Source organism: Micromys minutus (genome assembly GCF_963924665.1).
Source record: "Micromys minutus genome assembly, chromosome: 20".
In the NCBI taxonomy this organism is placed as follows: Eukaryota; Metazoa; Chordata; class Mammalia; order Rodentia; family Muridae; genus Micromys; species Micromys minutus.
The window spans coordinates 47,553,225-47,576,391 of NC_137955.1; the positions used below are offsets into that span (position 1 = coordinate 47,553,225).

A 23,167-nucleotide genomic window follows, 5' to 3' on the forward strand; every position below is an offset into this window, starting at 1 on the left:
TCTTAGGATGTATGGGTAAACATTTGATAACGAGAAGTCAATAATATTAAAAGTTAGTTCCTACTTCAGCATTTCTCCAGTTTCTTCTGAAAACGTGCTGAGTTCTCTCCGAGCTAACGTTCTTCACGTTATAATTGTGTCTGTCAGCCGATGGGAATGACCATTAGAAATGTGAGCACTGTAAGGCTGAAGGGGTTCTACAGTAAATTTTTGTTAGAATTTGACATAAAATACGAGTCAAAAAGGGCATAGCTTTATTTCTATAAAACACATGATATAAAAGTAAATATAAATCGATAAATAATGATATAACACAAAAGTATGCTACAAGTTACCAGAAGCACATTAATATTAGGAACCAACTAACCATCCCATGCATCCCTAGTAGCATATGATTTAAATGTTGCCTAGATCCCTTATGTTCTGACTTGTTTCTTTGCTTTGATAAACCCCATGACCCGAAACTACTTGGGGAAGACAGGGTCTATTTCATCTTATACATTACCGTCCACCACTGAAGGAATCCAAGGCAGGTACTGAAGGCAGAAACTGAGCAAAGATTATGGAGGAATGCTACTTGCTGGCTCATACCTAGTCTCATTTTCAGGTTCCTTTCTTATACATCCCTGGTCCACAGCCTAGGGATGGTGTTGCCCACAGTGGACTGGACCCTTCAACATCAACTGCACTCAAGAAAATGTAATAGCCACACTCACAAGCCAATCTGATAAAGATGATTCTTCAGCTGAGGTTCCCTCTTCCTAGGTGTGTCAGGTGGACAGTCAATATTAGCCTTCACTAAGGTAGTTTTTTCTATCTTCGTAAAAAAACTATATAAAACTTAGTAAGAAAAAAAAACTTAGTAAAAAAAAAAAAAAGAAATACTAAACACAACACTGACAACACATTAAGAGCAGCTTGTTTCTAGTAACAAAAGTTACTAAACTTCACATTCCAAAAATGTATCTATGGTCTTGAGGAAAAAACAGACTCTGAAACCTCAGGACTCAGTTTTTTTCTCCTGATAAAATCACTAGTCACTGTGATCTTTCCATTTTTCAAAATTGAGCGTATATTTGGATTTATAACATATTGATGCACTCACAGACTTATTTGCATGCTCCCAAATAAGGAGCTATATCACACCAAATATTTCCCTACCAATTATAAGCAGTTTGTATTGCCTTGCTAAATTCTATACAACTCTTAGAATTTGTCTCTTATGATAATTCCTGAATATCTCTTGAGATCAATGTGATGGGTGAAGTCTTGCAACATCACGTACACAGTACTTTTTACTGCAAGAGTTTGGCTTTCTCAGGTTTATGCATTTGACGGTGTTCCTTCCCCAGTCATTGTGCATGTATCTAGTCTGATTATAATTCACCCCTATCACTTGCATTTGTAGGGTTTCTCTAAAATGAACATTTTGATGTTGCAGAAGTATAGATTGCTCATCACAGCCATCTTCTTCACATTACAAGAGCTCTCTAGCGTGTAATGGGGGACACCGAGTAAGGGTTGGGCTACTATTAAAGGTCTTCCCTTCTGCCTTTCATTTCTAAGGTTCCTCTCCCATATAAATTCTTTAGTGTTGAATGATCAGTAAATGACTCTGGAAGGCTTTGCGACAGTGGCTGCGCTAATCCGGGTTTTCTTTAGTATGAATTCTATAGTGTCGAGTGAAGCCTGAACAATTTTTAAAGGCTTTGCCACATTGTTCACATTTGTAGGGCTTCTCACCAGTATGGAGTCTCCAATGATGTTTAAGATTTGAAGAAGAATTGAAAGCCTTTCCACATTCTTCACATTTATATGGTTTCTCTCCAGTGTGAATTCTTTCATGTTGAGCAAGGCTTGAAGTATAATTAAAGGCTTTGCCACAGTCCTTACATTTGTAGGGTTTCTCTCCAGTATGAATTCTTTGGTGTTGAATTAGATTATAACAATTATTAAAGGCTTTCTCACAGTCTTTGCATTTATATGGTTTTTCTCCACTATGTATTCGCTGGTGTTTCATAAATGTTGAGCAAACGCTAAAGGCTTTCCCACACTCACCACACTTATATGGTTTCTCTCCAGTATGAATTCTCTGGTGGTAAATAAGGTTTACAGAACAGTAAAAGGCCTTGCCACATTCCTTGCATTTGTAGGGTTTTATGCCAGTATGGACTCGACGATGCTTATACAGATACGAAGAACAGCTAAAGGCCTGCCCACAGTCATCACATTTATAGAGTTTCTCTCCCCGGTGAATTTGTTGGTGTTGGTGAAGGCTGGAAGAACAGTTAAAAGCTTTGCCACACTCTTTACATTTGTAAGGTTTCTCTCCAGTATGGGTTCGCTGGTGCTTCGAAAGAATGCAGCGAACATTAAAAGCCATGCCACATTCTTCACACTTGTAGGGTCTCTCTCCAGTGTGAATTCTCTGGTGTTTAGAAAGTGTGGAGTGCACATTAAAAGTCTTTCCACACTCATCACATTTGTAAGGTTTCTCGCCAGTATGAATTCTCTGGTGTTTAGAGAGCGTTGTGCGAACACTAAAGGCTTTGCCACACTCTTCACATTTGTAGGGTTTCTCTCCAGTGTGAACTCTTCGGTGAACAATAAGCCCTGAACAATTAGTAAAAGGTTTGCCACATTCTTCACATCTGTAGCGTTTCTCTCCAGTATGGATTCTTTGATGCTTACCCAGATATGAAGAACAGTTAAAAGCTTTGCCACACACTTCACATTTATAAGGTTTCTCCCCAGTATGGATTCTTTGGTGCTGTTTAAGGCTGGAAGAATAGTTAAAAGATTTGCCACATTCCTCACATTTGTAGGGTCTCTCTCCAGTGTGAATTCTTTGATGTTGAATAAGGACTGAGTTCCTATCAAAGGCCTTCCCACATTCTTTACATTTATGGGGTTTTGATCCTGTTAAAACAGTATTGATGTATCAGTAAAAGCATACCATTGTACTGAATATTTATACTGGTCATTCTTTATAGGAATACAGTGTTATGCCTTACTAAAAATCATACAGTCACCTTAAAAATCAAATCATAAAAAACTTTCGAGTTAACCTCGAGGCTGGTCAAGGCTTTGCTGAGGGAACATGTCTGTCAGTAAATACAAAAGCTACACAAATCCTAGAAGCTCTCATTTAGATGGCTACAACACTAACCAATGAGGAGAGAAAACACACCGGCTTGAACTCAGGAACCATGCTTTTATAAGCAAACGAGAACACCACTCGTAGGCCTAGGGAATCGGTATCTTAATGAGTTACATTGTCCATAAACAATACAGTAGTTAATGCTGTCATCTAGAAAGAAATATTGGGCAAAGCTAAGCATATTATCATAATGAAAAAGAGTTTCAACTTAAAAACTGAAAAACAGAAAAACAGAGTTGCAAAATAAGTTTGGGAGAAATTTTTGATAGACTATCAAAGCTCTATTAAGCAAAATGTATCTAGATGTGTAATTTTCAGCTATGACTACACGCTTATGAACACACAACATTTTAAAACACTATCATTGAGTACGTGGCAAAAAATAAAAACAAACCCATCCCTCTTAAGGAAACATTATAGGGCCAGCACGATGGCTCAGAAGGTAAGGAGCATGGACTCCAAGCCTGAACAGCTCGTCTCCATCCTCATAACCCACAGGTTGGAAGGAGAAAATTTCAAAAACAGCAGTGTCACGTGCACACACATGCACCCATGCATGTATGCACCCACATGAAAACTCTTATGAAACTAGTTTAGCTACTGAGCATGCAAACAGAGTTAGAGACGCTCATCTGTAGCGTTACTGTGTTACTAAGGCTGTTAGAATTGTGGACCCATTTCCTGAGTCATAGAAAGTAAAGTATGTTGTAATTCAGATGCTTCCAGAACCATGGAGATGCTCAGAAGTTAATGTGCCTGCTACACAAGCATGAAGACTGGAGTTTGGATGCCCAGAACCTTTGTAAGTGCAGAGTGGGCAATGTGGCCAGCTTGTCATTCTAGGCTCGGAAGGTGAAGACACAGAAATCCCTAGAGCAAATTGGCTAAGAAGGCTAGCTCTGAGCTCCACTGAGAGACCCTGCCTCACGGAATAAGGTAGAAGAGCCATCAAAGAGGATTCAACATCAGCTTTGGTCCTCCACAGGCCGATATGTACATGTGAGTGTGTATACACACACGCACCATACACAGATACACATACACATGCAAATATGTATGTAGTTGAGAACAGGACACACACAGATACAAGAAAACAAGTTAAATGAAGGGGTTTAGTAGCCACTGTAAACACATACAAAGATTTGGGGGGAGAGGGGATAAAGAGGCAGATTATGGTAAACATCATGCAGGAAAAGCCACTTGATAGTAAGAGATTTCCACCAAGACATGACTTCTCGATACATATTTTACAAATTGACTTGTCACTTGTGAGCTCTGCTCACTCATTCCTACACACCTAGATGGATGGCCGCTGATGCTTTTCTCTTCACACTCCATGGATCTGAACTCTGCTCCAGAAAGGAGACCAGGTATGGCTTAGAGAAAGCAAGACCTGTTTGGAAAAGGAACAAGATGTTTGGCTGTATTTTTCTGGAAATTAACATTTGTACCCAGTTCTGTGCATAGAAGAAAAGTATAGAGATGATAAAAGACTGTGGGAAATTTTATGTTTAAGCTTAGGAGTAACTTACAACCTGCAAACCCTGGGTCTCATTACAGGGAAAGTATCAAAGCTAATGGTGAGACACTTTAATACGTGTGCTCTGTGCCTCAGGCCACTGAGCTTCTAACACAGCTACTGCACAAACACAAATGGAAACGAGTTTCTTGGCTATATGAACAAGAGTTTCCTTTTCAAATGGGCGTATGAAACGAATCAACAAGCTGGGCAGTGGTGGTGTGTATCTTTAATCCCAGCATTTAGGAAGCAGAGGGCAGGCAGATTTCTGAGTTTGAGGCCAGCCTGGTCTACAGAGCAAATCCAGGTAAGCCAGTAGCACACAGAGATATGCCATGTTGAAAAACCAAAGGTACTGGGGAGAAAGCAAGCAAGCATAAAACAAAACAAAACAAAACAAAAAACAAACAAACATAAAATTTGAAAAAAAAGTACTGACAAAAATGTATAATTTTAAGCAAAAAATGTTTAAAATCTGTACATTTATCTTTGTTTTGTAAAATAAAGTTGTTTAAAAACAAACAAACAAACAAACAAAAAAACAAGAAAGAAAGAATGAGAGAGGGAGGGAAGGAGGAAGGAATGAAGGAGCTAACCAAAAGCACAAACCCCCATGAGATATTCTTCAAAGGCAGGGAGGCAGTCACATGTTGACAGAGACATAAGAGTTCATCATGGAAGCTGTCCTCACCCAGGAACACAAGGTGGCTGTAATTCTCCAGCATCACGTCCCTGTACAGAGTCCACTGAGCAGAGTCCAAACATTCACACTCATCTGCAGAGAAGTCAATGGCCACATCTGTGAAGGACAGGAGGTCCTGAAATAAAAATAAATGGATAGCATAAATTAAATAAAAAGGACAAGTAATGAAATCAACAGCAGAGTCAGCAACCTTGCAGTCACCCTTTGCCGAAGGTGAAGGGAGAGCTAGGAACGCTCCTGAAAGTGTTATGGAATGTCAACCACATTCTTCACAATCGTCTCTACTCAAAAGAAGAGAGAATGCTATAGGAGCTAACAAACTTACATGGCTATAGTTTTATGAATATAGAACGTAAAATTTAGGTATCTACAACCGTGCACATTTAGTGTGGTTTGCTTACGTTCTAAACTGGCCATTTCACGCATCCCCACAGGGGAAAGGCATGGTAAGAAGGCCTCTCAACACTCCATATACACCACCCTGAGAGGAAAGTGCAGTGAAGACACAGGCCTGATGCAGCAGCTCTGGACTGAGGTTTCTGAGTGTGTCGGGGGAAAACAACACACTTTTGAAACTTCAAGCTTGCCTTCAATGTCATACCCCAAACCAAGCCACACCTCCTAATCCTTCCTGAACAGTTCACCAGTGCACACCAAGTGTTCAAGTTTATGTACCCATAGTGCCATTTTCATATTTTCATTCAGACTACCACAGGTTTTTTTTTCTCTTTTGTGCATACAAAGCTCAAAGTAAAGTATGGTACATGCACTCTTTACCTTCCTGGGACAATTCATGCAGCTTCGCTGGACTAAGAAATCTGCTGTGATCGAGACTAGCACCATTAAGGGACTACCTACTGAGAGTATTAGGGTCAGCTCACGGGAACTGTGGTGGCAAAGACTAAGAGCACATCTCAAGCTAGCAGCCGGAATGATAATGAACAAGCCTCCCACTTGTACTGATTTTGAAGGCGTAAAGGTGACGGAAAACCGCTGGGGCATAGTGCTGTGAAAGGCCAGGAGAGGCCATTGGTGGGAAGTGCAGCCCCAGTTGCAGTGGAGACCCCAAGGGTGACGGAAACCAAATACAAGCGAATGTCATAAGATCATATGCCATGATCAGGTTGCTTTTATCTTGGGAATTTAGGGTTGTCTCAGTCCGATAACTGACAGAGGCCAGAAATAAATAAATAAATCATCCACTGAAAAAAAGATAACACCTTCAGTAAATGATCCTCAGAAAACTGGATGACCCCATGCAGAGAACACAACTAGACCTGTATCCGTTGTCCTGCACCAAGCTAGATCCGAGAGGATCAAAACCCTCCACTTGAAACCCAAAACTGCTAGGAGAAAATACAAGCAGTATTCTGCGAAATATAGGTGCAGGAAAGGACTTTTTAAACTGGACTCCATTTGCCCAGGAATTAAGGCCAACAATGGAGTGATGGATTTCATAGAACCAAAAACATAGGTACAGTTATGTGTGGGGAGCAGGGAGCCATCCGGAGTGTTAGCTTTGGCTGGCTTCTTGCTTATGACTAATCATGAATTAATCTGCCAGCATCTGTCTCTGTCTTTAGTTAAGAAGTGTTTTATGTCCTACCAAGTTCCTGTTCTTATGCACACGTCCTTGAGATACTGTCCAAGTCTCCACAGTCATTTGTAGTCATTGTTTAGGTTCCTGGAATTGGTCATGCTTTTGTTGCTTGCCTTAAAAAGACACTGAGAAAATACACTGCAGCTGGCATGGTTCTGGCCTGCAGACCTCACATCTCCTGTTTCTTGCATCTTCTTTCTGCCTTCCCTATAATCATCCTCACTCCCCTAGTCATGGTTCCCACGTTGACTCACAGGCAGTCTCCCACAGCCAAGGGAACAACCGACTGAGCTAAGCAGAACCCCACAGGATGGGAGAGAGCCTTTGGAATCTACACACCGGACCTGGGGTGGGGGGAATTAATTCCCAAAATATAAAGAACTCAAAAAAAAAAAAAAAGATTCAAGGAAACAAATAACACAATTAAAAAATGAGATGGGTTTAAAAAGAATTCTCAATAGAAGAAACAAAAATGGCTAAAAAAAACCCCAAAATATCTCAAAAAGTGTTCATCATCCTTAGCTATTAGGGAAGTCAAATTAAAACAACATGGAGATTCTGTCTCACTGTAGCGAGGAAGGCTAAGATCAAAAAAGTAACAGACAGCAAAAGCTGGCCAGGACTGGAGAAAAACAAACCCTCATTCAAGGACCGCAAACGTGCAGTAACTCTGGAAATCAATATGGAGAATAGGTGAACAGCTAAGCATGAATGTACCGCATGAGTCGGCTACACCACTTCTTGGGATGTGCCCAAAGGACTATACGTCCAACCCCACAGAAACCAGTTTCCACCATGTTGGTTGCTTCTCTATTCATGATAGACAGAAAATAGAGACAATCTAAATTTCCTTTATCTGACAAATGTATAATAAAAATGCCATATACACACACGCCATGGAATACTATTAAGGTATAAGTAAAAACAAATCGTGTACTTTGAAAGTAAATTTGTGGACCCAGGAAAGACTATGTTGACTCAGAATGACAAATGCCACAAGTTCTTTCTCCGTAGTTTCTAGGTCCAAATTTTCAGATGTGAGTTGTACAGCATGAAGTAACCATGGAAACCAGGGAAGTACAAAGGGAGCGTGTGGGGAGGGGCATGAGAGAGGAGTAGCAGACACAGGCGCTTGAAGTGGGAAAGGGAAAACCTGGAGGGGGCTTCAATGGGAAGAGAAAGAAGGGAGGTTAATACAGATGGAGGGGGGCAGTGAGAAAAGGACAAGTCAAACCTCATGAAATCATATTAATTAATACTTACCAAAAATTATACACTCGTCACATACATAGACAAAAAACATAAGAACTCTCAACCCCAGAGATAACGCTGGAGGCCCGGTGATGGTTAATTCTCTGAAGTCATTTATTTTTATTTTTGTGCATAAGTCGTTGCCAGCTTGTTTGTTGATGTACAACCTGGTGCTCCTGGAGGCCAGAGGACGGTACTGGTTCCCCTGGACCTGCAGTTATAGACAGTTATGAACCACCGTGTGTGTGGTGGGGACTGAATGATGTTCCTTTGATAGAGAAACAAGTGTTTCTATTTGAAAAACAAATTCTTTTTGTCAATCTCATTTAGCACATGTAGCCTAGAATTTGGCAGTTTCTTTATGATAAATATATTAAATATAATCTGTTTCATAAATATATTAAATATAAATGTGTATACATATAATATATAAAATGTATATGTCTGTGACCTGTGATATAAGCATATTGCTGTATCACCTCTACCTTCTAAGAAACAAGATTTATGTTACAAGAAAATGTACTTTTCACACCTTAAATAGTGTAAGATGGCCTAGTCTTAGTTTCCTGCAGATTAACTAGAAAGTGTTCCTGTTATTTTAATTGTAGTTAGATGATACATAGAAAACATTGGTATTCACGACAATGTAGTTAAAGCCCGTGCTTCTTAGTGGATTTTACTGCTGTAAGTCAGTCACACACGAATCAATCTGACTGAAGTGTGGCAAAAGCAGCGCAAAGGACAGGGTGAGCAGCCAGCTGTATACAAAGGACAGGGTGAGCAGCCAGCTGTATACAAAGGACAGGGTGAGCAGCCGGCTGTATACAAAGGACAGGGTGAGCAGCCAGCTGTATACAAAGGACAGGGTGAGCAGCCAGCTGTATACAAATCACAAGACCCTGAGTGCACCACAGCTCTTCAACCTCATCTCTCAGTCTTTCCACACAGTATAAATACTTGGGCACCCCCATCCCCCACCCACACCCGGAATAACTGTAGAGGGAACATCAGGGCACTCGGAGCTGTTGGTTTCAGTTTCTAGATACAAGAAGGACGGAAGAAAAATTTGTTATTAGAGAGCAATGCAGACAGCCTGTCAGGTCTGCAACACTATTTCTCCTCCCCAGAGACATTCCAGCCCCCTCCATTAACGATCTGCACACTACTCGATCTTTCCTTTCACAAAAGGAGTCCAAATTTCTGACATCGCAGTCTCCGGTGCAATTGTATGAAGTTATATTTTCTAGTATTTTCCACTCTTCAGTGTTGGGTTGTAGGATCAGTGACTGCTGGGATGGTGCAAAGCTTAGTGTCCCTTTTAATAAGTTTGTTTGTTTGGACGGTTTTCTATTTTTATTTTTTTGCCTCATACAGGTGTGTGAGTGTGAGAATACTGGTCACAGTGGGTAAACGAGGAATTTCTATCCATGAGCCACCCTGAAAACTAACAATTTAGTCCAAAGGAAATGGGACGAACATCCCATACATCAAACTCCCCCACAGAATTCCTTGTCCTGAAAAGTATGACCTCAAAGAGCCTAGGCCAGTCATAGAAAACAGGAGGGTCCAGAAAAACCCACTTGCTCTAGATGTCCTGAGAAATCTGACAACAGCAATGTGAAAGCTGGGAACAGCACGCTTCCTCAGCCAAGGTGCAATGTGAGCTCTCATCGCAGCCTGCCTCCTGTGCGGCCGGCCAAGCCACCCTGCTCTAGCCATGAGGTGTGTCTCAGAGTAGTTTCTTGCTCCATTATTTTAAGGTAAAATTGAGTCATTGTGAATTTTTCCTCCTGCCATAAGTTTCTAGGTACATCTGAGCTTCTAAAGTCACAACATATCGATCAGGGTAAGAAGTAAACTTAATACACATTGCCATTAAAGGGTGGAATCATATTCCTACAACACCATTTTTAAATCCAGTATTTTAAAAGCAGCCTAATTCCAGCGAAAATCCTACAGCCTAATTCCAGTAAAAATCCTTGGGCACTAGAGCTCTCTTGGAGTTCTTCGCATAGACTTGTGGGAAATGCAGTCTCTCTAATCATGACGTCATTAGACAGGACTCTGCTATCTGATCTCCATCCTTGCACTAGCAGGCCATCTCCCAGGTCCCTGAAACACAAGATTGACTCTGCCAGCCGCTCCGTCCTAACAGAGCATTGTCACTGCACCATGCACGCGCCCCCTCCCCGGCCAAGCCTAGTCCACACTGGGCATCCAAGTGGGCGTCTCTCCGCCTCCCGCCCAGCCCTCCCCCGCTCCCTGAACGCAGGACCCGCCCACTCGCAGAGTTCCTGAGGCCTGCAAGGCTGGGCTGCACCTCAGACCAACCTCCATGTTGAGCGCGGAGCACAAGCCACACTGTCCCAACTTTGAGAACGCTGCAGAGTTTGGAGAAACACAAAAGCAAAATGAACCGGAAGCACAGAGAGCAGAGTCCTGTCTAACGGGGTCAGGCTGAGAGAGACTACATTTCCCAGAAGTCTATGCGAAGGACTACCTTGAACCGAAGAAGGTAAAGAGTTCATTTGCCCATGGACTGTTACTGGAATTCGGCTGCTTTTAAAATCCCAAATTTGCAAAGGGCGCTGTGGGAATATGAGTCCAGTCTTTTTTCGGCTATGTGTATTAAGTTTACTTCTTAATCTGATCAATATTGTGACTTATAAAGCTCGAGTTTACCTAGAATATTATGGCAGGTGGGGCAAAAAAATCACATTGACTCAATTTGACTTTAAAATAATGGAGCAAGAAGCAACATTGGGACCCACCACAAACTCTTTAGGATACCTGGAAATGTTCTGAAATCTCAGCTACTGTCGGGTTTGAGGCAGAAGAATCACAAGTCTATGTCCCAAATTCAAAGTACCAAAAGAGATAGGAGGCTACTCGCTGGTGAAGCAGTTGCTTAGAGTGAAGGAGACCTTGGTTTAACACTCATTATGGCACTAAATCAGTGGGGGTGGGGAACAGTTTTAGTGTGTGCCCTGGAGTGTGGGGTGTGGTCCAGGGGACACAAGTGTCTCTTACCTAGGCCCCAGAAACCCTTTCAGATTTTCATCTGACCTTTGTCCCTTTTGCACACCTTCCTCCATTAATCCGTGTAAACAGTTCAGTATTTGAGAGAACTGTACCGGAGCGTCACCGGATTCTTTACAAACTCAGACAACTGTTCACTGCCAGGTGTTCTCCCTGCTCCTCTCCCCATGGGAGGAGAACTGGTCTAGGCACCAGTATGGCGAGTGAACTGACTCCTGACCCATCTTCCATCACAGAATTCTCTCTGTATTAGGCCGGATCTGCCCTATTCGACTTCCAGTCTCTTTTTGGACTCCTGACTCCCATGTGGAAGTATTTAGGTTTTTTGTTTGTTTGTTACTTGAAGTTCACCCTGTTTCCTCATCTCATAACACAGGGATGTGTCTTCCTTTGATACAAAGGTATCAGAAATATGTTCCTGATCATATAAAATGAGCTCATTGCAAGAAAGGGACTAGACCGTGGAGTGATGGGACTTACTTTTATTTATTCCTGTACAGTTAACATCTGAGACCTACCATAAACCCATGAGAGGAAAGTTTCTTTTCCTGCCACGGTCTCTGAATCACAATGAGATCACTTCTCAGAGGAGACAGTGGGAAGATCAGATTATTCTGTTTTGTTTCATCACCAGGAGAAACTCATTGTGCTGGGTTTTATGTCAAATTGACACAAGCTAAAGTCAAGAGACTGAGCCTCAGAGAGAAAATGCCTCTATAATATTGGGCTGTAAACAAACCTGTAGGACATTTAATTTTTTCAATAAGTAATTGATGCAGGAAGGTCTAGGACATTGTGGGCGGTGCCAATCATGGGCTGGCATCCTTGGTTCTCTAAGAAATCAGGCTCAGTATGCAGCACCTCTCCATGGCCTCTGTGTCAGCTCCTGCTTCCAGGTTTCTGCCCTGGGTAAGTTCCTATCTTGACTTCCTTCCATGATGAATGGTGATATGGAAGTGTAAGCCACATAAATCCTTTCTTCCCCTACTTGCTTTTGAACACAGTTGTAGATTTATGTTAAGTCGTTATGTGATTGGACAGTGGAAACGTAGGTAGGGAAAAGGTAGGAAAACGGAAAAGGAACGGGGGGGGATGAAGCTGGGGAAAGCAGACTTAGATCCTGGTGGCTGTAATGGGACATAGGTAGATATAAATATTTAAAGGGATTCTATAGGTCTATAAGAAAGCAGGCTAAGCAAGCAATGAAAGAGCAGGACAATGAATAGAACCCCTTCCCCAGGTCCTCGGCATCAGCTTTGGACTCCAGGTTCCTTGCCCTATTTGAATTCCTGTGCTGGCTTCTTTGAATGGTAAACTACAATGTGGAACTCTAAGAAAAACAAACTCTTTCCTCCACAACTTGCTTTATGGTCATGGTGTTTCATCACAGCAGTAGTAACCCTAACTAGGACACTTACCGTATGACTCAGCCATACCAATTCTTAGCAAACGTCTAAAGGACTCTCCTTCCTACTTCACAAATATGTGTTCAGCCACAGTCATGGCTGCTCTATTCACAATATCAGGTAAATGTTAACAACCTAACCTAAATGTGTATGTTTATGTTAAGTCGATATATGATTGGACAGTAGAGAGGTAGGCGGGGAAAGGTCTAGGAAAGTGGAGGAGGACTCAGTGGGTGGGCATTGACTAAGAAGAAGGAAGCAGATGTGTATGTTTCTCTAGGTGCAGCTCCAGCTTGATAAGATTGTTATGATTATTTCTAAGGGTTTCCTTGGGTCTAATTTATCTTATCTGGATGGGCAGTTTATATCTTTGTCCATCGGTTCTAAGTTTACTGTGTAGAGGGTTTGTGAATTGAGAATTTGACATATAAACCTGTTTGATAAATTAAACATTGTGAAGTCTTGTTTCTACTGGGCAGTGGAGAAAAGTGAGTGAAATAATATGCAGGGGTGGTGGAGTGAACCACGCCTGAGTTCTTAGAGGAAGCCTGGAGCCACCAAGTTAGAGATCCCTGTGGTCCCATGTGGTTCCCCAGGTGCCAGCACTAGTGACGGGTAAAAGGTTACCACTTTTTAATATTTACCGCAACATAAATGTCCTTCAATGGATAAATGACTAATGAAAATATGGCATACACACACACACACACACATACACACACACACACACACACACACACACACACATATACATATATATATATCAGATGGAGTGCTATTAAGCTGAAAAGAAAAATGAATAATGAAGTTTGCAGGTAAATAGAAGGAAAGAGTGACTGTATTGAGCAAGGTAACTCAAACCAAGAAAGACAAATGACATATGCTCTCCCTGCAGTTCCTAATTCCAGATGTTCAGATGTGAGTACATACACTGGACTGACTGCAGAAATTAGGAATGTTAAAAGGGACCATTCCCAAGGTCCAGGAGGGGCAGGAGGCAGCAGAGAAAATAGCAGGATATAAATGGGAATGTGGACTCTGATTAGGGAGAAGGGTCAATAAATACACAGGGAGGCAGGTAGGATACCAGTAAGAAAGTCTGAAACATCTTAAAACATCATTCTATTAGCTGTCTACCTTATAATGTCTATAATACACACGCGTTGATGGATAAATACAAAATAGTAATTTTAAGGAAAATTTTCCATCTGGGCTAATGCTTCTTCAAAATCCAAAGACTATCTGACAAAAACCCCAGCACTAGGGATGGGAAGCCCTGTTTTGACTTACTGGTCAAGGTTGTCCAAGAGACTTCTATAACAGTATAGGCTATTATGAATTTTTGTGATGTATTGGCTGGTTTTATGTGTTAACTTGACACAAGATAAGAGTTCTCAGGGAGGAAGGTGTCGAAGAAACACCTTAATGAGATCCAGCTGTAAGGCATTTTCACAATTAGTGATCAATGGGGGAAGGCCCCAGCCCATTGTGGGTTTTGCCATCCTGAGCTGGTAGACCTGAGTTCTATAGGAAAGCTTGCCCGGCAAGCCATGGGGAGCAAGCCAGAAAGCAACACCCTTCTATGGCTTCTGTGTCAGTTCCTGCCTCCAGCATCCTACCCTGTTTGAGCTCCTGTCCTGATTTCCTTCACCAAATAAACCTTTTCCTTCCCAACTTGCATTTTGGTCATGGAATTTTGTTGCAGAAACAGAAAACCTAAGACAATAAGCTTAAGTTCCTATTGCAATAGACATCATGTACTTAAATACACAAGGACAAGAGACCTCAACATTGAACCTGAGTGCCTCCTCTCTTTGGACTAGCTGTGGTAACAGAAGGCACCATGCAAGTTTCCAATAGTCATATACAGGTATGATGCCTATAAACTACAACAGTGAACAGCAGGACAAAATAACCCACAGTATGTAGTAGTGGCACACACAACTTGGTGGTACACAACAACTCTAATCAGACTTAAGACTTCCTCAGGAGAGAAATTATGCCTGTTAATAGAAACCTAGCCAACCACCCAGTGAAACCATGAATTTTGGAGGAGAATCTACAACCAGCACTATTCTAAACCAGCACATTCTCTAACTATATTCTAAATATTTGTCTTTATACTAACAGGGAAGTGGAGTCATCACCCCTCATCAAGTCAGCGCCTCTTCCTGACAGAATCAAAATGCAGAATTGTGGAGCTCAGTCCCAATGGATACGCCTGTAAAACAACTCTTACACAGAAGGCTATCCTTATGGAAGAGGTGGCAGAAAGACTGTAAGAGTCTATGGAACAGGGAGTTGTAGACTGTTCTGAAGCTGTTTGTATTTTAATGTTAATTTCACTTCCTCAAGAAGGGCTGGCTAGTCACATGACTCCAACTGGACTTTCTCATTTTAATTAGCAAAATAAAGGAAAGCCAGTGACTGGGCGGGGTGAGGGAAGTAGGAGTCCGAGGACTGAGAGGAGAGTTGGAGGCAACAAGGAGCTTCCCAAGGACCAGCTGGACCCAGGTGATATTAATTGGCGTTAAATAGCTATAGACATTAAGGATTTTATAAAATTCTTATAGCATCTTATATAAAGGGCAGTTTGTATCTTTGTCTATTTGATGTAATCTTATTGTGTAGAGGGTTTGTGGATTGAGAGTTGAACATATAAACCTGTATAAAAAAAGCTATCGGGATGTAGAGTTGTGTTTGTGTGGGATTTTGGGGTAGGGAAACACCCCGGGACAGAGGTAGAGAGAACAGGCGGTGGAAAACCGCCAGGGAAGGGCGTTTCGAGGACAGGTTGGACCTTGGTGGTGGCTCGGATCAGGTGCCAGAGAAGCATGTGGCTCCAAACTAAAACTGGGCTTGAGGAATGAGACTGCAGGGCCAGCAGAGAAATAAACCCAATCTTTCTTTCTTTTTTTTTCAATATTTACTGCAACAGGGAGTTTGCTGTGAGATCATGTTATAGGAATATTAGATGCTGCAGCATAAAGTACTCAATAAGACTGCCTAAACACGACCTGAACAAGGTCACCACAGGACATGCTAACATGGATAAGAAAACACTCATGAGACTTCAACCCTACAGAAATATATAGGCAACTGTGGAATGCTGAGAGAGGAAAAATAGTCTTCCTCAGGGGTGAGCACACTAACTGGTCATCCAATACTAAATGGTCAGCCATGAAAACATATAAGTACAAATAGCATAATACAGACTTAGAAGGTTGTATTATGTATGTAGTAACATGTGCATGTATGTATTTATGAAAGAGTGCCATCAGTTTGAAACAGAATAAGGGAGGACATATGGGAAGCTTTGCAGGGAGAAACACAAGGTGAGAAATTATGTAGTTATAATCTCAAAACATAATAAAAATATTAATTTTTAAAGAGGAGCAAAGAAGAATATATCCAGTTGAAACAGTGCTCTCTGTTAGGTTATGCTAATGAAACGAGAGACCAAAGATCAGAGTGTGGAGAGCTGGTGTGGCGGCAGTCCAAAGATGGCACTTGGGACTCCGGCCTAGTCTTGTGACTAACATCTGACTTCCTCTTGCCCCCCCCCCCCCAGATTAGCCACTCCCACCGTTTGAGCTGTGGAGGTGCACTCATGACTCGAGATCAGGCCAGATGACGCAGACCTATGAACTCCAGCCATGCAACATGGACTGAGAAGGTGGAGCTGAGAGAGGATAAAAGGGACTGTGCTTGGGGGCGGAGGGGAGAGAAAGAGAAACAGAAAGGAGATAGAATCTGATTTTCACTTGCATGTTGTAAGGTTCCTGCATAAACCGCTTTAAGAAGAATGCTGTTTTGTCACTCCTTTTCTGCTGGTCGGAGACGGTAGTGACATCAGAGTAAGGGATAGCCTGGTCTACACATTTAGAAAGTTAGAGATGGACCAGGGGCAAGAGTACTGACTGCTCTTCTAGTATACTGAAGTTCTATTCTCAGCATCAACATGGTAGCTCACAACCAGTTCCTGGGGATCTAAAGCAAACTTGTGGCTTCTGTAGTCAATGCATGCACATAAAATAGATACATATGCAAACAACATAACCTTACACATAAAATTAGGATAAATCTTGGATAAAGTGTATAAACGCATATGTTTGTCACATTGCTAATCACCTCTCTTTAGTTTCACACATTCTTGTGAGCTGGATGGGGAATCCTAGACAACTTAAGCTTATGTGTGAAACTGTAACTATCTAATCTTCAACCCCATCAGAGACCTGAGAAGGATAAATATCACCTGGGTGTGCAGGAAGTGTAGAGCAAGTGGCTTCCAAAACTATAGAAATGAGCTTGTCGACTGCCTGGACAGTTTCCCATGGTTTCTCTGTGTTGTCGGGTCATCATCTTTGGCCTTCTCGCCCAGACATCTGACAGGCTTTATCATGAAGGAAGAATATTGTGGGACTCACTGACTTTGTTTTAGAAAAGTTCAACAGCCTGCTTCCCTCCATCAGCATGTTGTCAGCCGTCAAGGCAAGGACAGTTTCTGCTCAGTGGCAGATTTGCAACATTTGAAGCAAACTCCATAAGGAGGGTCTTTGATGCTCATCATCTTTTTAAAAGTATTTTAGGGGTGCTGCCAGGAGCAGATGTTTCACTACCATGTAAAGCCTTTAATCAAAACGCAACTTAAATATCATATTCTGTAGGTCTCTGAGGTCTTTGAAGACCATCTATCTGTCTATAATGCATCTGAATAGGCAAATGTTGCTTGTTTCCAGCTATCTACTCTCTGTCTAACTTTGAAATTTTCTACAGGATGCTAAATAAAACTTATTTCTGTAATTGACTAAACAATTATCTGGCATGACCACAAGGTTTGATTGGTGATTAACTTGCATTTTGTAATTATCCTGAACAGTTTGCAATAACAGCTTTCAAAGACTAGAGCTTCACTTGAGTTGTATCGGTGCAATACCTTAAACAAAAGGCAAAACATATATATGTGTGTGTGTGTGTGTGTATTGTAAAACCAAACTTACATTTATATCAAACATACAAAATGTCATACCAATGTAAAAATATTTGTCTTGTTGATATTCTTAAGTTCTAAAGTAATTCAGTAATCTAACCTTTTATCCTATCATTCCTATACCCCCTCCGTTTTTCTATTCATCCTTTCTTCCACCTTCCCCCCAATGCTAGATATGAGAAAAAGGATAGAAGAAAAAGAAAGAGAAAAAGAGATCCCTAAATCTAACTTCTTATACTTGATTTCCCCTCTGACCAAGATCATTAACAACTAGTGACCAACTCCCCTTAAATGACGAAACATATCCATCTCTGATAGAATGACGAAAATTATCCAATCCATTTCTTAGGAACGAGGCATTCCTGCTGTCTCCAGACAAAGGCATCTTTTGGGGGAGGAGGTCCATTGGAAACTGGCCAGTCTTAAGAAAGCCAGCTGTAACACTTACACTGTTTGATATAAAAGTGCAGGGCTTAATTGAGAGGCTGGACCAGCCATCCTGAAGCAGGTTTTGAGGCAGTCTGAGGTTGCAGAAAGTAGGATGCTGCAGTATATATATCTCAGCATCTCAGCATCCTGAGGATGAATCTTGTCAGGGCCGCTTTAACTTCATTGATGTCTGGTTGCTTGTTCTGTGAACATAAACTTCTAAAGGTAATACCTTTAGCACTAGCACACACATGCAATTCACACGCATGCAATGCACAGTGTGCAGAGACCAGCTATAGATGATTCTCTCTTCTCTGTTTTGTAAGTTAGTTTGGACTATATAACCAAACTATAATATATATTTTCATCCATGCCATTTGAAATGATAGCATGGTAAGTCCTGAGGACTCTGTGGCCAACAGGACTGATTGACATATAATTGACTATAATACTGACAATAATTTATGACATATAATGAAATCAGAGCCCTTCTCATCTAGAGGAATCAGTGTTCATGTTACCTATTTTGTTGTTCTTGGTTTTTTCCTTCATGTCTGCAGCTGAGGTTTTAGAATTTCTCCCCTTATCAAATCCAATTTTTATTAATTTTGATGAAATCAATAGACTTTCTGCTCCCATTGGAACAAAGACAAACCTCTTCCCTAATATAACACATTTCCTTTTTTCCGTCCTGAAGTTATCACATACATAGGCTGACATAAGTATTTATGACCTAATTCCTCAGTCCTTTCTAAAACCCAGTGTATGTCAGCAGCTGTGTTATCTATCTCAACATTTTAACAATGCAAAGTCAACAAAGCATTATTTAATGTATCTCTGGGAGATCCCGTGTCCCCTTCTGTCCTATGAGCATTTTCTTTAAAGCTTAGTTGTATCTTTTCACAGGTGCATGACCTGTAGGGTTGTAAGATCTATCTTCGACATGTTCTTTATTATAATGCCCCCAAAATTGTTCTATTTCACTGGATAAACGTACCAGGCATCATCGGCTTTATCTTAGAAGCACATTTCCAAGATCACCATCATCTCTAATGAGTGTGCCATCTCAGAACCCTCTTTTTCAGAACTCAAGGCAAAGAAAGTCGTTGGAGTTCTGAACATACATCAACTGTAGGCTGTATTAACACAGGCGCACATTTTAAATTTGCAAATATCACAAAAAAGAAACATATAAACTATCATATGACATTGCTCTGAAGGCGGCTTCATTAAACAGAGTATTTTTAACTCAGAATATGTCACACCCATGGGTTGCCATTATAATTCCTCAAGCACTGGTGGGATTTTCTCATCTGGAATTACATTTTTTTTTCTGCTGTTGTAAGTTCCAGAGTGGATTCTCCTGATGATTTTTTTTTAAATTCTGATTTAAAGACTCTTGTAATCTTTGCTCTATGGCCTCCGATCTAGCATTTCATATTTTTAGTCTTCTCCTTCTCTAAGTCTGCTTTATTCTCATCATCCTCATTAAAAGGATACATAGAGTTACAATCATTATTGAACATAGAGTTATTTCCATGCTGATAATTCAAACAAAATTATACAGGGTCCAAGTGCCCTCTGTCATTGCATTTTTCTCCATTTTTAACATAGAAAATATATCTTTTAAATCTCCACCTCTCTCCTTAAGGACTTCCCAGGTATCTTACCAAATCAGTTGACAGTTCAGCTTTTCCTTGTTTCCACTGGTCTGTCGCTGCCAAGTGTCCCTCCCTGCCTCTGCTGCATTTCTGTGGGTGCAGGCTCTCTCTGACATCACACTAGGGTGAGACTTATCAGCGACTGGATGCTATTTTTAGCTCTTGGTAATGAGGTGCCAGCTATTCCCGCTAACTTGGGACTCAGTGTTACAGATACTTACACCACTCTTGCTCTGGCAGGAACTTGGTCTGACAGAGTTAAGCTAAGCTTGTTCCACAACTAGATCCCAGCTCAGTCAACTGCTCTGATAGCCACATGGCTGGCTACCTCTCCTCAGTTTCATGTATCCAACTTCTACTTCTCGGTGGTGACTCTGCCTCACCTGACTCCTTCCCAGAGTTCCTAGCTCTTCCCAGTAGGGCCACCTATTCTCTCCTGCCTTGCTATAGGCCATTCAGCCTTTATTGACAGGTGATACTTTTATACAGTGCACAAGAGATTATCCTAACATCTGGACAATTCTGTATTTAGTTAAGCACAATTCTTTAAAAAATATTGCATAAATAGGGCTTTTCTCCAGTGTGAATGGTGTCCGGTGAAGGCTGAACAAATCTAAAGACTGTGTGACACACTGGTTCACACGTTCATTGCTGTCTTACTCTGCTTTCTTTTCCCATGGTAAATGCCATGACCCCAAACAACTTAGAGGAAGACAGGTTTATTTCAGCTTGACGCTTAAAGGGCCACTGTCCAGGGAAGCCCGCGCAGGAACTAAAGCAGAAACAACAGAGTGCTGTTCTCAACCTGTGGGTTGTGACCCCTCCGGCAGTCAAATGACCTTTCCCAGTGGTCACCTGAGATCATCTGTATACGAGATATTTATGTTATGACTCATAACAACATCAAAATGACACTCCTGAAGTAGCACTGAAAATAACTTTATGGCTTGGGGGTCACCAGAAGGTGACAAACAGCATTTTGGGGTCACAGCATAAGGGAAGCTGAGATGCACTGTCATAGAGGAAATAAGCCTGCTTGCTCCATATTTGAATACGTTCTTTCACCCAGATTTCTGTATAACCCAGGAGCACTTGCTGTTGAATGGCACTCCTTACCCTTGGATAGACTAATGCACATCACTTAGCAATCAAGAAAGTGCCCCAAACATATGCCTACAGGCTAATCTGACTGAGTCAAATATGTAGTTGAGAGTCCCTCAGGAAATGCTGGGCTGTGTGATGTGATGTCCACAGCCAACGAGGACATTTGCATTCATGGTGTTCTCACCGGTGCCAATTCCTGGTGTCCAGGAAGACTTGGATTATTATTCAAGTTTCAGGCATGTTGTTTGTACAGAGTGTCTCTGCAGAATGATGTTTCTCTGATAATATCAGTGTGAAGAACAGGTAGAGAACTTGCTACAATGATGGCTTTCATATGCTGATGCTCATCTAGACATAAGGACAAGATTAACCTCGGTCCCTTTCTATACAGGGAGGGTTTCTCTCTAGTAAGAATTTGTTATGGTCAACATTATAGATGTTGTTGTAGATGTTCTCAGTGTAGATGTTGCTGATTCAGAAGGAAAGGAAGACTCAGGTGTAGAGAGCCGTTTGTGCCGCACCCAAACATGGCGCTGGCTTCCCGCCGAGGACTCAGCAAACAGCTGTTGTTGCCCAGCCAAGAGACTTAGAGCGCATGCGCTACATACGTCACAGCCCGCTCTCGGGGCATGCTAATGAGTTACTGGAGGGTGCACCAATCAGGTAGCGACACGAGTCTCCTGGGCATTTATAAGCAGTGCATTTTCCTTCCACGTGGGATCCCCTGCTCAGAGTGTTGTACAATAAAGGTTGTTCGCAGAAGAATCCTGTTGTTGCACGCCTATTCCTGCCGGCAGGACGTGGGGCGCGCGACACTCAGGTGGAAAGAGGATGAAGCCATCCTGCTGTAGATCAATCATGAAAATCTAGGCACGAGGGCTAGCCAGTTAGTTAAGTGCTGCCCAGATGGAACATGGCAAATTATAACTTGGGGTTATTGATGGGGAAGTAGACTCTAATAGCATAGAGGGTAGGTATCTTCCCGGGTCTAGTGCTGATTGAGGTTTAACATAAACAGGTTGTGTGTCTTGGATCTGGGAACTGAATAATCAGAGGTGGCGTAAAGCCCCGACTGAGACGAGATGTTTTCTCCAACAGATTGAACCAGGACTGAAGGATAACTGGAACCTTCACCACATCTGAGGTTCAGAGCCTGTCACTCCCTTCACGTTTGCATAGTTACTCTAGGGTGAACCTTCCTGATGGTAGGATAGTAAAGCACTCGCGGTTCTTCACATGTGCATGGCTCCTCTACTCAGGTCACGCGTATGGTGTGTAAGTGCTGTGATCAGCATATGCTTTAACCACATTCCTCACACCTGTGCTTCTGTTCAGAATGAATCATTTGACGTCTTTGAACGGCTGAACCAGTATAAACTTTTATTTATTTTATTTTATTTTTTATTTTTTTGCCAGTCAGTCTTGCACTTTATTGTCTGTCTCAGGCCTTGACTGTGAGCTTGCGCAGTGAGTACAGCCGCTCCTTCCGCTGCTGCTTCTTGGTCTTCAGCTTCTCCTCGTGTTTGGTGAGCCGGCGGCGCATGACTCTGGTCTTCTTGGGTCGCAGGTCCAGGGGCTTGTACTTCTTTCCCTTGTAGAACTTCCTGAGGTTTTCCTTTTGAGTTTGATTGATGACAGCGAGGACACGGGCAATGGATGTGCGTACGACTCGTATCTTGGAGAGCTTGGCGCAGCGCCGCCTGTCACTTTGGCGACGCAAAGCTGGGACAGTTCCACCTTCAGATCGTCCAGTTGTTTCAACAGCTCCTTCTTCTTCTTGCCTTGCAGGTCCTGAGCTTTAATCTTGGCCATTGCTGCGTTGCTCACGGCTACAGTATAAACTTTTAAAGGCTTTTACAGGATTTCCGTCTGAGATGAATGGTCTTGTGCCGAGTAAGAGTGTGATAACTAGCAAAGGCTTTGCCGCAGGCCCCACACTTGAAGGCACTGTCCTCAGAATGGATCGCTTTATGGATGTTAACATATGAAGAACAAGAAAATCCTTTGCCACACTCTTCACACTTGTGGGGTTTCTCTCTGATATGAACTGTCTTGTCTCTCCTAAGGGTTGTATGTGCACTAAAGGAATGAACTCTCTTGTGTACAGAAAGTTCTGTGTGAGTATAGAAGTCCCTGCCACATGCTTCACATCTGAAGGGTTTCTCTTGACAGTGAGTTCTTTTATGTCTCTTCAGTTTGGGTGCACAGGGCAAGCATTTTGCCACATTCTTCACATTTGTGGTGTTTCTCTGTAATATGAACTATCTTGTGCCGAGTCATGGAAGAATTAGTAGAAAAGGCTTTC

At 41.9% G+C, this 23,167-nt stretch overlaps 1 pseudogene across 1 annotated transcript; it reads right to left on the reverse strand.

Annotated features, from left to right (window-relative positions):
* Positions 1-22,303: 22,303 nt before the first annotated feature.
* Positions 22,304-22,674, reverse strand: LOC308433500 (large ribosomal subunit protein uL29-like; annotated as a pseudogene). The gene has a single exon. The product of its transcript is annotated as a large ribosomal subunit protein uL29-like (transcript).
* Between the last annotated feature and the right edge of the window lie 493 nt (positions 22,675-23,167).